This window comes from Portunus trituberculatus, chromosome 38, assembly GCF_017591435.1.
Source record: "Portunus trituberculatus isolate SZX2019 chromosome 38, ASM1759143v1, whole genome shotgun sequence".
NCBI classification, from domain to species: Eukaryota; Metazoa; Arthropoda; class Malacostraca; order Decapoda; family Portunidae; genus Portunus; species Portunus trituberculatus.
This window is the reverse complement of record NC_059292.1, coordinates 10,370,613-10,383,112: the sequence shown is the minus strand read 5'-3', so window position 1 is coordinate 10,383,112 and position 12,500 is coordinate 10,370,613. Positions and strand designations below refer to the sequence as shown.

Here is a 12,500-nt window from a genome sequence, read left to right as displayed (position 1 = left end):
TAAGCGTCTGTTGCTGTTCTGCACCTCAGCTAAGATGTGTCAAGATCTTTTATGAGACAACCTGTGCCTTTTGTTTTTTTTACAAGTTTGGTAAGTTTTTTGTTGATTATAGGAATACGGAATCTAGGGAATACCCAAGGAAGCTCAGGGATACAGATTGTTACTAAAATTATCTCGAAGAAAGAGAATCTCTCTCTCTCTCTCTCTCTCTCTCTCTCTCTCTCTCTCTCTCTCTCTCTCTCTCTCTCTCTCTCTCTCTCGCTGAAATAAAATTAACTCCCTATCATATGTATGGTCACTATTTACTTCTATATTAATTCTGAATCCTCATGGTGTTATATTGTATTTCAAACTTTGTAGTGTATGCCTTATTATACTTTATTTTTTGTTGGTTAGAAATAGGAACTACTGACATGAAACATTAGAAACATTTGTCGAGTAAAGACAATGCAGTGCCTGATGATTGGTGAATTCTCCTATCTGAAGTGATAAAGGGAAAAAAAGGAAGAAATCAAGTCTAAGCATTGTAATATTAAGTCTTCATGGTTCTTTGGTGAACAATTGAGTTTTCCATTGAGTTGTCATATGATCGTCGATATCTTGGTTCTCATTCTCTTGTCTTACTTACATATACCCGTGCTACTCATGTACTCATCGAAGTTGAAATGGGACAAAAAGTAATACTAAGTGTAGCTGAGGGCGATGATGAAGGAGGCAGCGCGAGGGAGTGCTGGCAATAACTCACGGAATGTAACTTCAGGAGGTGAGATGTCTGGGTTAATATCTGTAAGGAAGTTCACTCACACATACACACCGCGTAGTGTAGTGGTTAGCACGCTCGACTCACAATCGAGAGGCCCGGGTTCGAGTCCCGGTGCGGCGAGGCAAATGGGCATGCCTCTTAATGTGTGGCCCCTGTTCACCTAGCAGTAAATAGGTACGGGATGTAACTCGAGGGGTTGTGGCCTCGCTTTCCCGGTGTGTGGAGTGTGTTGTGGTCTCAGTCCTACCCGAAGATCGGTCTATGAGCTCTGAGCTCGCTCCGTAATGGGGAAGACTGGCTGGGTGACCAGCAGACGACCGAGGTGAATTACACACACACACACACACACACACACACGGCTAGCCTCCACACCTGTGAATGTTGCCTCACCAGTCCTTTTCAGATGTTTAATAAAGCGTTAGTGATGGTTTTCCCGAAGCTTCAACGAGAAAGGCCCACTGAGGTGCCAGTCCCTTTAGAAGTCATATAGAAATACACTCGCAATGGGACTCTGAGTGTGATGAAGGAGTTTTTATTTTTATTTATTTATTTATTTTTTTTTTTTGTCAACTCAAAGTTTTGCATGAATGATGTATTTGTAGATAGATGCATGTAGTTTTGTCTGAAGGTAGAGAGTTGTTTTTAGAGGTCAGGCTGTGACGTTCCCCTTGTGTTATGAAACACAAAGGGAAATGTACAGTGAGGTCACAGCTGGCTGTAATGGTAAGTTCACAGCATCCCATGAATCAGTGCTATTAGACCTCACTGGGAGTAATTATCGTTTCGGCATATGTCTAATGTCTTCTCTGTCTAGTCCAATGGTTCCTAACCTGTGGTAAGCGTACTGCGAAAGCCTTTCAGGTTGTACATGAGCACTTTCTGGATGCGATTTTTAGTTTAATTAAATTAATTAATATCTCAGAAGGAAATATTATTGCCATATACAAGATAATCTGGCATCGATCATCTGGTGGAGAAGAAACAGATACATCTCTTGTATTAAATTGAGTTCTGTTCCTTGTTATTAGTTCATTTGTGTGTTCTACTTGTTAATAAATTGATAACTGCTGGAATTACGTTTTCTGGAAACACGGAGTATGCTTGGACTGTACGGGACCTCAAAGTGGTACTCGCTCAGGATAAGTTTGATAACCACTTGTCTAGTTCTTATAAAACATATCTAAATTCTGTAAATAATCTAAACTTTTTAAACTCACTCTGGCCGAGCGTTGAGGCCACAGTAGCAGCCCACACAGCCACAACAATCGTCACCGATCCCTCACTATCACTTCTGTTAACTGAGGAGAACTGTCTTGCCATCTCTGCGTCTGTTGATGTTCTGTTTTTCTTTTTTTTATGAGATAACCTGTCTTTTTTTGGCACAAGTTGGTAAGATTTTTTCGATTATAGGAAAATGAATCTAGGGAATACCCGAGGAAGCTCAGGGACGGACAGATCATATGTAAGAAGTCTCTCTCTCTCTCTCTCTCTCTCTCTCTCTCTCTCTCTCTCTCTCTCTCTCTCTCTCTCTCTCTCTGTAAATTTATTTTTGTAACTCGATCTGCTTCAGTTTCACATGGTATTGCCTACATAGTTTTTTTCCTCATGGTTTTTTATCCTTTCTTATTGTGAATCCATGCACTTTTTACACTAATGTGAACAGTTTCATTCTTCATATAGATTGTGTTTTTTCTTAAGCAGTGTCTATATCAGAAGTTATTACATGATTTTGGATGAGCCTTATTATGTTCTCTGTGCAATGTCAGTTACCTTAAAGCACACTTGAAATTATGAACCTGCTTTATCTAAATAAGTGATATAAAGCGAAAAATCTCGATTACCATAATATTTTTCACAAACTTTATACATAGCGTTGTTATTCTTAAATATATTGCAACCACAAAAAAAAACTTTCGATGATTGCATGTTTCTATAAACCATGTCATAATCATACTGTCAAAACTAAAACTATTGTACTATTCGGGAATATTAAAATAAGTAATTTCTTATCAAATACCGAAAATATGCAACATCATGAGTTACCCTTGTCGTCATTTAAGTCATCCATTTTTAAATCTAAATTAGAAACACTTCCCAAAAAGAATCATAGAATAAAAAAAAAGTCATAAACAAATGGTATGTAACTTGCAATAGAAACATCAATGTAAAGAACGCAACATATTACAAAAGTTGCAAGTCACATTATATAAATATAGATACAAAGCACAAATACTGAAATCTATTGATTAGGTAAGAAATCTTAGGAATATAAATTGAAATCGAAATAATATACAGGCAACACAAAAGATACATGGAATTGGAAGAATATCTTAGAATTACTTCCCCAGGTCACGACATTAACATAACAGTTCACGTCAGTTTTAATCTTTCCGTGTTTCAGTGAACTCGTCGAAGCAGTTGTGGCGCAATCATTGATGTAAACACTATTGTGGATAAATATTCACTTGACAGACGGATCCCAGCATACTTTTTTCATGTAAGAGAGAAGAACTGGCCAAGGGTAACAAGAATATATATATATATATATATATATATATATATATATATATATATATATATATATATATATATATATATATATATATATATATATATATAAAGCTCACTTGGTTGCCAGTCTCTTTATAGAGCCGAAACAATTAGCTTAAGGATAGGGAAAAATGTCTTAAAACCTCCCTCTTGAATGAAGACAAGTCATAGGAAGTTGGACGTACAGAAGCAGGTAGGGATTTCCAGAGTTTATCAGAGTAAGGTATGAAAGACTGAGAGTACTGGTTAACTCTTACGTTAGAGTGTTGGATAGAATAGGGGCCAGCGAGGCCGCAGGAGGAAAGACATGCAGTTAGCAAAATCAATAGAGCAGTTAGCATGAAAATAGCGATAAAAGATAGTAAGAGATGCAACATTCCGGCGGTGGGAAAGAGGCTGTAGACAGTCAGTTAGAGAAGGGGAAATGATGAGACGAAAAGCGTTTGATTCCACCCTATCTAATAAAGCTGTGTGAGTGGAAACCCCTTAAACATGCGAAGAGTACTTACTCCATGCAAGGGCGGATAAGGCCCTGTACAGAGTTAGCAGTTGAAGAGGCGAGAAAAAATGGCGGAGACGCCTCATAGAAGCTGTTTTAGGAAGAGATGCGATGCATGTGAACTTTCCACTTTAGATGATGAGTGAATTGTAGGTCGAGGATATTCAGTGTAGAAGAGAGGACAGTTGAGTGTCATTGAAGAAGAGAGGATAATTATCTGAAAGGTTGTATTGAGTTGATAAATGGAGGAATTGAGTTTTTGAGGCATTGAACACTACTAAGTTTTCTCTTCCCAATCAGAAAGTTCAGAAAGATCAAAATTTAAGCTTTCTGTGGCGTCCCTGCGTGGCCTGTTGACTTCCTGAAGGGATGGCCGTCTCTGTCACGTTATTAGCAGCTGCATCACGAGGTATTTCACTATCATCATTATCAAATTTGTCAGTGCTGCGGTGTCTCTATATTGGAACCATAACAAACCTTTATCTCTTTGTACTTGGGTGGAAAGTTAGCTTTAGTATCATATATTCTAAAGATGCAAGAATTCTCTCTCTCTCTCTCTCTCTCTCTCTCTCTCTCTCTCTCTCTCTCTCTCTCTCTCTCTCTCTCTCTCTCTCTCTCTCTCTCTCTCTCTCTCTCTCTCTCTCTCTCTCTCTCTCTCTCTCTCTCTCTCTCTCTCTCACACACACACACACACACACACACACACACACACACACACACACACACACACACACACACACACACACACACACACACACACACACACACACACACACACACACACACACACACACACAATAATCTATTGTCTAGTTCTCAATTTCGTTTCAGAATAAAATATTCAACTCAATCTGGCCTGTTACATTTTGTTTCAAAGGTTTACTCTGAATTAGATAAGAAGTCTCATGTTGCTGCTGTTTTCTTAGATATCTCGAAAGCTTTTGATTCCTTAAATCATCATATTTTACTTGCTAAATTAAATAATATTGGTTTGAGGGGACCTGCATATAACTTAATTGAAAGCTTTCTAACTGGGTGCAAGCAATTTGTATTTTGTAATAGTGTTTATTCTGATTATAAATTTATAAAATATGGTGTACCTCAAGTTTCTTTACTGAACCCTTTTCTGTTTTTTATTTATATAAATGACATAATTAATTCTACTAACAATGTCCATTTCACTATGTATGCCGATGACACAAGCCTTATTGTCACAGGTAATTACCTTCATTCTCTCCACTTTAAATTATCTCAGGTTCTGAATCACATCAATAATTGGATCAAGGCTAACAAGTTAAATTTAAATGTTAACAAAACTAATGTCATGTTATTTCAAAATAGATCGTTATCATTTGAGCTGGCTCCTGTAATGCTGGATCTGAATATTGTTCATCGTGTCCACACAACAAAATTTCTAGGGGTAATAATTGATGATCATTTGAATTGGAGGGAGCATATTGTTAATTTAACTATTACTCTATCTAAAACTGCAGGAATCATGTATCGTATTAGACATAACCATACTCTCGAATCCATGATAATTCTATATTATACTTTGTGTTACTCTAAACTCATGTATTGCATATCTGTTTGGGGTTGCACATGGCCTTCATTTCTTGACAAATTATTTATAACACAAAAACGTATTTTAAGAGTAATGACATTTAAAAGAAAATTGAGTCTACTGAGGGAATTTTCACAGATTTGAAATTGTTGAAGTTACATTATTTGCATAAGTATTTCCTACTGTTGGACATTTTCAAATCGCTAAAAAGTAATAATAGAATTTTCAATATTCAGGAACATCCGCATGTCACCAGGGGTAATTATGTGAACTTAATATGTCAACCATTTAGAACTACACTTTTTAAAAATTCTATCATGTATCTTGGTCCTGAGGTATGGAACTCTCTTCCAATGTTTATTAAATCTGATTTACTTTCTGTTTCAGTAAACAGTTTCAAGTACAAATTAAAAAGCATTTATATAGCGTACAATGTAGTATAGGTAGAAATGATGTACAGAAATTCAATTTTGATCTATATTGATTTATGTATTTATATTTTCATTTTCGTGTACGTATACTTATATCTAGAATATAATTCATGTTTGTTTTCTGTTTCTGCTAATTAAGGTCATTGTTATTATACATTTACATTATCACTGGTCTGCTAACGAGATTAATCTCTGCAGACCTTATCCATGTTATTGATTCTAATTTTATATATGTATTATTGTATGTTTATTTTATATGGAATAAACTTGTTGAACTTGAACTTGAACTTGAATATACACACACACACACACACACACACACACACACACACACACACACACACACACACACACACACACACACACACACACACACACACACACACACACACACACACACACACACACACACACACACACACACACACACACACACACACACACACACACACACACACACACACACACACACACACACACACACACACACACACACACACACACACACACACATCTTTTAATGTTTTTCTTCATAATTAAACAAAGATTTTCCTAATCTTCTTCTTCTTCCTCCTCCTCCTCCTCCTCCTCCTCCTCCTCCTCCTCCTCCTCCTCCTCCTCCTCCTCCTTGTCAGTGAAACTTTTACTTCTTGTAACTTGATAAATAGGCAATCATATCACATGTGACACTCTTTGCATGATGAATGATGAATGGGAGTATGAATCTCTCTCTCTCTCTCTCTCTCTCTCTCTCTCTCTCTCTCTCTCTCTCTCTCTCTCTCTCTCTCTCTCTCTCTCTCTCTCTCTCTCTCTCTCTCTCTCTCTCTCTCTCTCTCTCTCTCTCTCTCTCTCTCTCTCTCTCTCTCTCTCATCTTTGTTAATCTCCTGTTAATTATATTTAGCTATATAACTACATTAATGTATCGTATTGGATGCAGTGCACTTTTTTTATTCAGACTACATTGCTGGCCATATAAAAGCAGGCAGTCACTATATTATTCGCCTGATTAATTTTGTGTTCTGGTTATGACTGCGATAATTGTGCTTTTATGGTACGATGTGTGTGTGTGTGTGTGTGTGTGTGTGTGTGTGTGTGTGTGTGTGTGTGTGTGTGTGTGTGTGTGTGTGTGTGTGTGTGTGTGTGTGTGTGTATCGCTGGGAATGACAGTGATGTGGTGGACGGTATTAATGTGGTAGGATGAAGGATGTGAGTGAGTGAGAATAATAAAAAGAATGAAAATGGGTGAATTTCAATAGAAGTTTTTTTTTTTCTTTCGTGGTTTGATGTTATTAGATATCAAGCAACAATTAAAGAATCACTGGCTAGTGAATTGTGGCTTTTCGAAAAAAAATATAAATAATAGGAACGTAAGAAAATTAAGACTGTTACAAGAAGTCGACATACCTGCACGTAACAATCACTATAGGAGACATACCTTGAAATTTTCACCATCATCTTTATCCATAAATAATTCGGATTTTTTAAAGTTTTTCAAAGGCTTCAATAACATGATTATTAGATATATTCCAGTTATCTACCACTCTGAAAAACAATGCCTTCCTTACCCTTTAACCACTTCAGTACCATGATGGGTTTCTATATTGATTCTGCTTACTATTTGATGACTTTGTGCTGATTCAGAAACTCATGTGCGGGATTAAAATAGTGAAGACTGTAGCATTTAATGTTCTAACCTCCATAGACACTTACTGACATTAATAAAACAATCTAATCGTACACAAATCTAAAATAAGAATGTGTCCTAGTACAGAAGGGGTTGAAATTCAATTATGAGTTGGTGATTGAGAAAATAGTCACGGGATTACAGCGCTGTGGTTGTGGTAGGAACTGAAGCTCCTTGACACTCTATCGTGTGGTAAGGTGGTGGAGCGTGAGTGTGGCTTAAGCAGGGTGGCGGAGTTGACTGTGGTGGGTCGCGCGGTGTTGTGTTTACCGGTGTTTATCAGTGTTGTTTGTGTGTGTTTACAAGCGGAACGTAAATATTGGGGTTCCCTCTGCTGGTTTGCTTAACTTCAGACAGGACTATAAAACGACTGCGTCTTCCCTGCCTCCTCATCTTCCTTCGCCTCTTATGATCTTTTCTTTATATTTTCAACACCTCATTCCTTTTATCTTTATTCTTGTTTGGTTTTTAGACAAAGCAAAGTAAGAGCAGAATGACAAAATTAAGCGGAAAATATAATTATTTAACTTACATACGAGTAGCGTTTGGAGGGCTGCCTTGTGTGTGTGTGTGTGTGTGTGTGTGTGTGTGTGTGTGTGTGTGTGTATGTGAGTGCGTGCTTGACAGAGAGAGAGAGAGAGAGAGAGAGAGAGAGAGAGAGAGAGAGAGAGAGAGAGAGAGAGAGAGAGAGAGAGAGAGAGAGCCTACAACGCTTTTTTTACTAGGTATCTTAACTAATTTATAAATTGGAGTGGTCTGGAGAACCATACACACAAAAAAAAGTGAAAAGAAATAGATGACGGTAGAGGGGAAAGATTAGGAGGCAACGGCGGCAGGAGGCATGAGAAGAACGGGGTCTGAGGTCAAAAGAGTGAAGGGACGAGTGGCAGGAGATGAATGTTAGTGTTTTAAAGCAGGGCAGGACCGGCGGGGAGTATTGAGTTACGGTGAGTGGGTGACGAATGTGTTAGGCCAGGCCAGTGACGCGGGTGTAGTGCTTGTGTATAAGAGAGAGAGAGAGAGAGAGAGAGAGAGAGAGAGAGAGAGAGAGAGAGAGAGAGAGAGAGAGAGAGAGAGAGAGAGATGTGGGAGAGAGATCACTGGTTCCCGTCTTCTGGGATGAATCTGAAGGATGGAGGTGCAACAGGTGAGGGAATTTGGCGGGCGTTGTCAACCAAGCAGGTGGTGACTCCATCCGCGCTGCGCCTCATGAAGGAAACCTCTACGGTATACTAGCAAAGGTTCTCCGGAGATGCATGTAGGATCTTGCGAGAGTATATTGCTAGCGATGAGGAATGAAGACGAGAAGAAGGTCTAGAGGTCGCCAAGTTGAGCTGATATCATAATCCTCTCTGCATCTCTGGACCATGTGAGTGACAGCTGGAATTAAGATTACCAGAGGATGGAGTCAGCTATATGTGCGTACCGCCACCCACCACTTCACAAAAGTGTCACTTGAAAGGCAGGCTCGGTGATAGCCTGTTGGTAGAGACGACTAGAGATTCATAGTAGCGGCAGCAGCGCGAAGGTACGCAGTTTGGGGCAAGGTGGTTGTCTTGATGGTGAGGGTCGAAAAGGGTCCCCATGAGCGGCGTGATGGGCGAGTCTGTGTCAAACACGGCCATCAGGCGCCCCCATCTCTGCGGTCCCTCTTCACCTGCTGGGAGGTGAAAGAAGACAAAGACCCTGGCCTCGACATCGTTTCTGATAACACGGACCAAAAGCATGTCCACAATGACCTCGAAGGGTTCAGGAAGCAGCTTGTATCGCGGAGAGAAAGTTCTGTAGTTTGGGCACTCATGGATTCCCCGCTGCTTCTCTGCCGCCACGTTAACCGCTTGTCAGCCGTGTGCAGTAACTTGAGACATATCAAGTGATCCGCAACCCGCTACTCACCGTTATTCATTAGTTTGTAACGAGGCTGAAAAGAACTTTAGTTTTCTCAGCCTGAACTGCAACTGACAGCCTAACTCAGCTTTAGTGATGATCAGACGCAGAACATTAACGCTAAGTCTCTCACGAGTCTTGACAGGAAGCTTACACATAACTATAGACTCCTTCACTCCATCGCATCTTCACATCAGGGTAGGTTCATCGAAGGTCTGGTGAAGCTGCACGTGTTGGGGCCGCGGAGCTCACTACATCACAGTCCTGCAAAAGCCTCCCATAGCTAACGTAGCGTGCACCACAAATTACGGGTAAAAGACTTACGAGTCAGCTTTCGTTGGTTTAGATGATCCTGGAAACTCATCGGTTCATTTTTCCCCTTTCAGTAATGGACGTGATATCTGGCAGAGCATGGAGGTCGTGGTGATAAATAAATAAATGACGGGCGACTGAAGGAGGGAGGTGGAGAGAGGGACGGCGGGTTTTGGGCTTTGAAGGTGGATGTACGAGTTGAGTAGGGCGTGGCCGGGGTAAGGGTGGACGGATGGGTTGGGACTGGAAATGAGGTTGAGATGGTTGCGTGGAAATGATGGGGCTGAGGCGGGGGCTGGGAGGGGTTGGCCTGGGTCACGCTGGTCCGGCTCCGTCACGCCCCGCCGCCCTCGGTCTGACTCTCTTTCAGACGAGTTATGGTCAAGGCAGGTGCTGGCGCCACGCTCTCCTGAACAACAGTACACCATGCACTGTTCTCTTCTACCTACGTCACTCATCCATCACCTCTTCTCGTTCCCTCGTCACCGTACATCCTTGCTCAAATCCCCTGTCATCTTTTTGAGTGTCTTTTTCGTCTACAACTATAATTTTTCTGATATTTTTTTTTCTCGCTCTCTCCCTCTCACTCTCGTTTTCTTTCAGTCACTACTCATCCTTTCTCCATTTTCTCTCACTTCACAGGTACAGGATTCATAATGGTTCTACGCCGCTAGTTTATCTCGCCCTCCCCATCATGCACGTGACTTTAGCTTTCCTCTCTTAGACAGACTTGACAGACGAAGAAAAGTAAAAATTTACATTATTACTCAGATTTTTTAACCATCTTACATGCAGCGTCCCACTCTCTTTTATTTGTTTCCTCCTCATTTTCTTTCCTCTCTCTCCCTTTAACGCTTTCCCGCTTATTATCCACACTCGTATATCTAATCATAGGCGGTAGTGTAGCTATGATTTTCTTTTCCCACTCTCTAATGATGTAACCAAACAACCAGGGTCGGTAATTAAAGGGTGACCGCAAGAGTAGACCAACACACACACACACACACACACACACACACACACACACACACACACACACACACACACACACATAGTGACCATTTATTGACCCCCACTTATGCATACTATTCTATATTTTCTTATTTCTTATCTTTCTCTTTATAAATATTCAAGTCCTCCCTGCAAAACAGGAAAAATACATGTCCATATTAAAAGAAAAGAAAAGAAAAAAACTAATACCGTCTTTGACACACACACACACACACACACACACACACACACACACACACACACACACACACACACACACACACACACACACACACACACACACACTAAACCCGTCGTAAAACCCTGCAATGAATAGGGAGTGAGGGTAGAGGAGGGGGTCGTCTTATACACGGGTCTGTAATGGGGAATGGCCTGGGGAGGGAGGGAATGAGTCGTGGCGCACATCAAGGGGAATGAGTAATGAGACATGAGTGAGGAGGAGGGGAATGAGTTAAGTTATCTTTCCCTTCCCAAGACAGGCAACAAGACAAGAGCGGGGGTAGAGTGGCGCTAAGTGACGATAACACGAGAGAGAGAGAGAGAGAGAGAGAGAGAGAGAGAGAGAGAGAGAGAGAGATTTATAATATGTTGTAACTTCCATAATAGGAAGGCCACGTACATCCAATTACCTTCGTCTCCTCAAGATTAGTCCGCCATTACCCAGCATCAGCTACGCTTCGTCGGGTCTGGGCTGGTGATAGCAAGCGATACAGACCATGACGCGTGTAGATAACTGCTCTCTCTCTCTCTCTCTCTCTCTCTCTCTCTCTCTCTGGATGGTAATGATAAGACGTAAAGTGACAAGATTTTAAGATTTTGTACCCTGATTTCTCTCTCTCTCTCTCTCTCTCTCTCTCTCTCTCTCTCTCTCTCTCTCTCTCTCTCTCTCTCTCTCATGCAAATTTTCCTTCCTTACGAAGATTGTGTTAGAAGGAAGGTGAATAAGTTTTCGTTCATAGTGAGAGGAAATGACGGAGAAATAATTAATCTTATATTTATGCATTGCTTGTTCTGGGTAAATGAGCTTTATTTTTTTTTTCTAAGGGAAGTCATCTCTTTTTTTTTTTCTCTCTCTTCTTTTTATTTCAAAGTTGCAAAGTTTTGTGATAAATATAATATGCATGCATGTTGGTAATTTTCAGTAAATGAGCCGTCAGCTTTCCATGATATTATTACCCACTCCTTAGAATTTTAACCTTTTTTTTTTTTCCTTCTATTTTTCACATCCGAGGTTTGCTCTTACTTACATTCCCTTCCCCTTCCTCTTCATGTTCCTTCACTACCTTCACCTTTCACTCTCGAATGTTCTAGTATAAACCTTACCTTCTCTCATTCACTGCAGGACTCAATGCTTCAAGTTACTGCCTTACAGACTCATGCGCTTGTACCTCGCTCAGTAAGCATTTCACTCAGCATCCTCCACTCCCTCACTGGTATTCCCTGCTTAGCTTCATCCGTGACTCAAAATAACCTTATCCCGTTCTTATTCACTCCTTATCCCCTTTTTACTTAGTCTCTTTCTGCACTCAAAACTCTCCATAGTTTTTTTTTATTTACCACTCATCTTTATATTCGGCTTCATCTTTCTCTCAAATCTCTGTTTACCCTTCCCTTTCTTCCCTCACTCATTTGCTGCATTCCTTACTCAAAACTCGCTTCTTTCCTTCCTTTTTTACTGTCTATTCTTTACAGTCTTATCTCTCATTCAAACCCTTCACCTCTTTCTCATCAACCTTCACCCCTCCTAACACTCTTGTGCCTTGTTTTCTTCCCTTGCACCCGCCCTTCCATTTCTATA

General features: G+C 40.3%; 1 protein-coding gene across 1 annotated transcript in view; it reads right to left on the bottom strand.

Annotated features, from left to right (window-relative positions):
* LOC123514868 (trypsin II-P29-like) overlaps positions 1–10 on the bottom strand; it is a 1,878-nt gene extending 1,868 nt beyond the window's left edge. Inside the window, exon 1 of the mRNA XM_045273129.1 lies at positions 1–10. This exon is cut by the window's left edge and continues 104 nt beyond it. The gene's annotated coding sequence lies outside the window, so the exon portion shown is untranslated.
* Between the last annotated feature and the right edge of the window lie 12,490 nt (positions 11–12,500).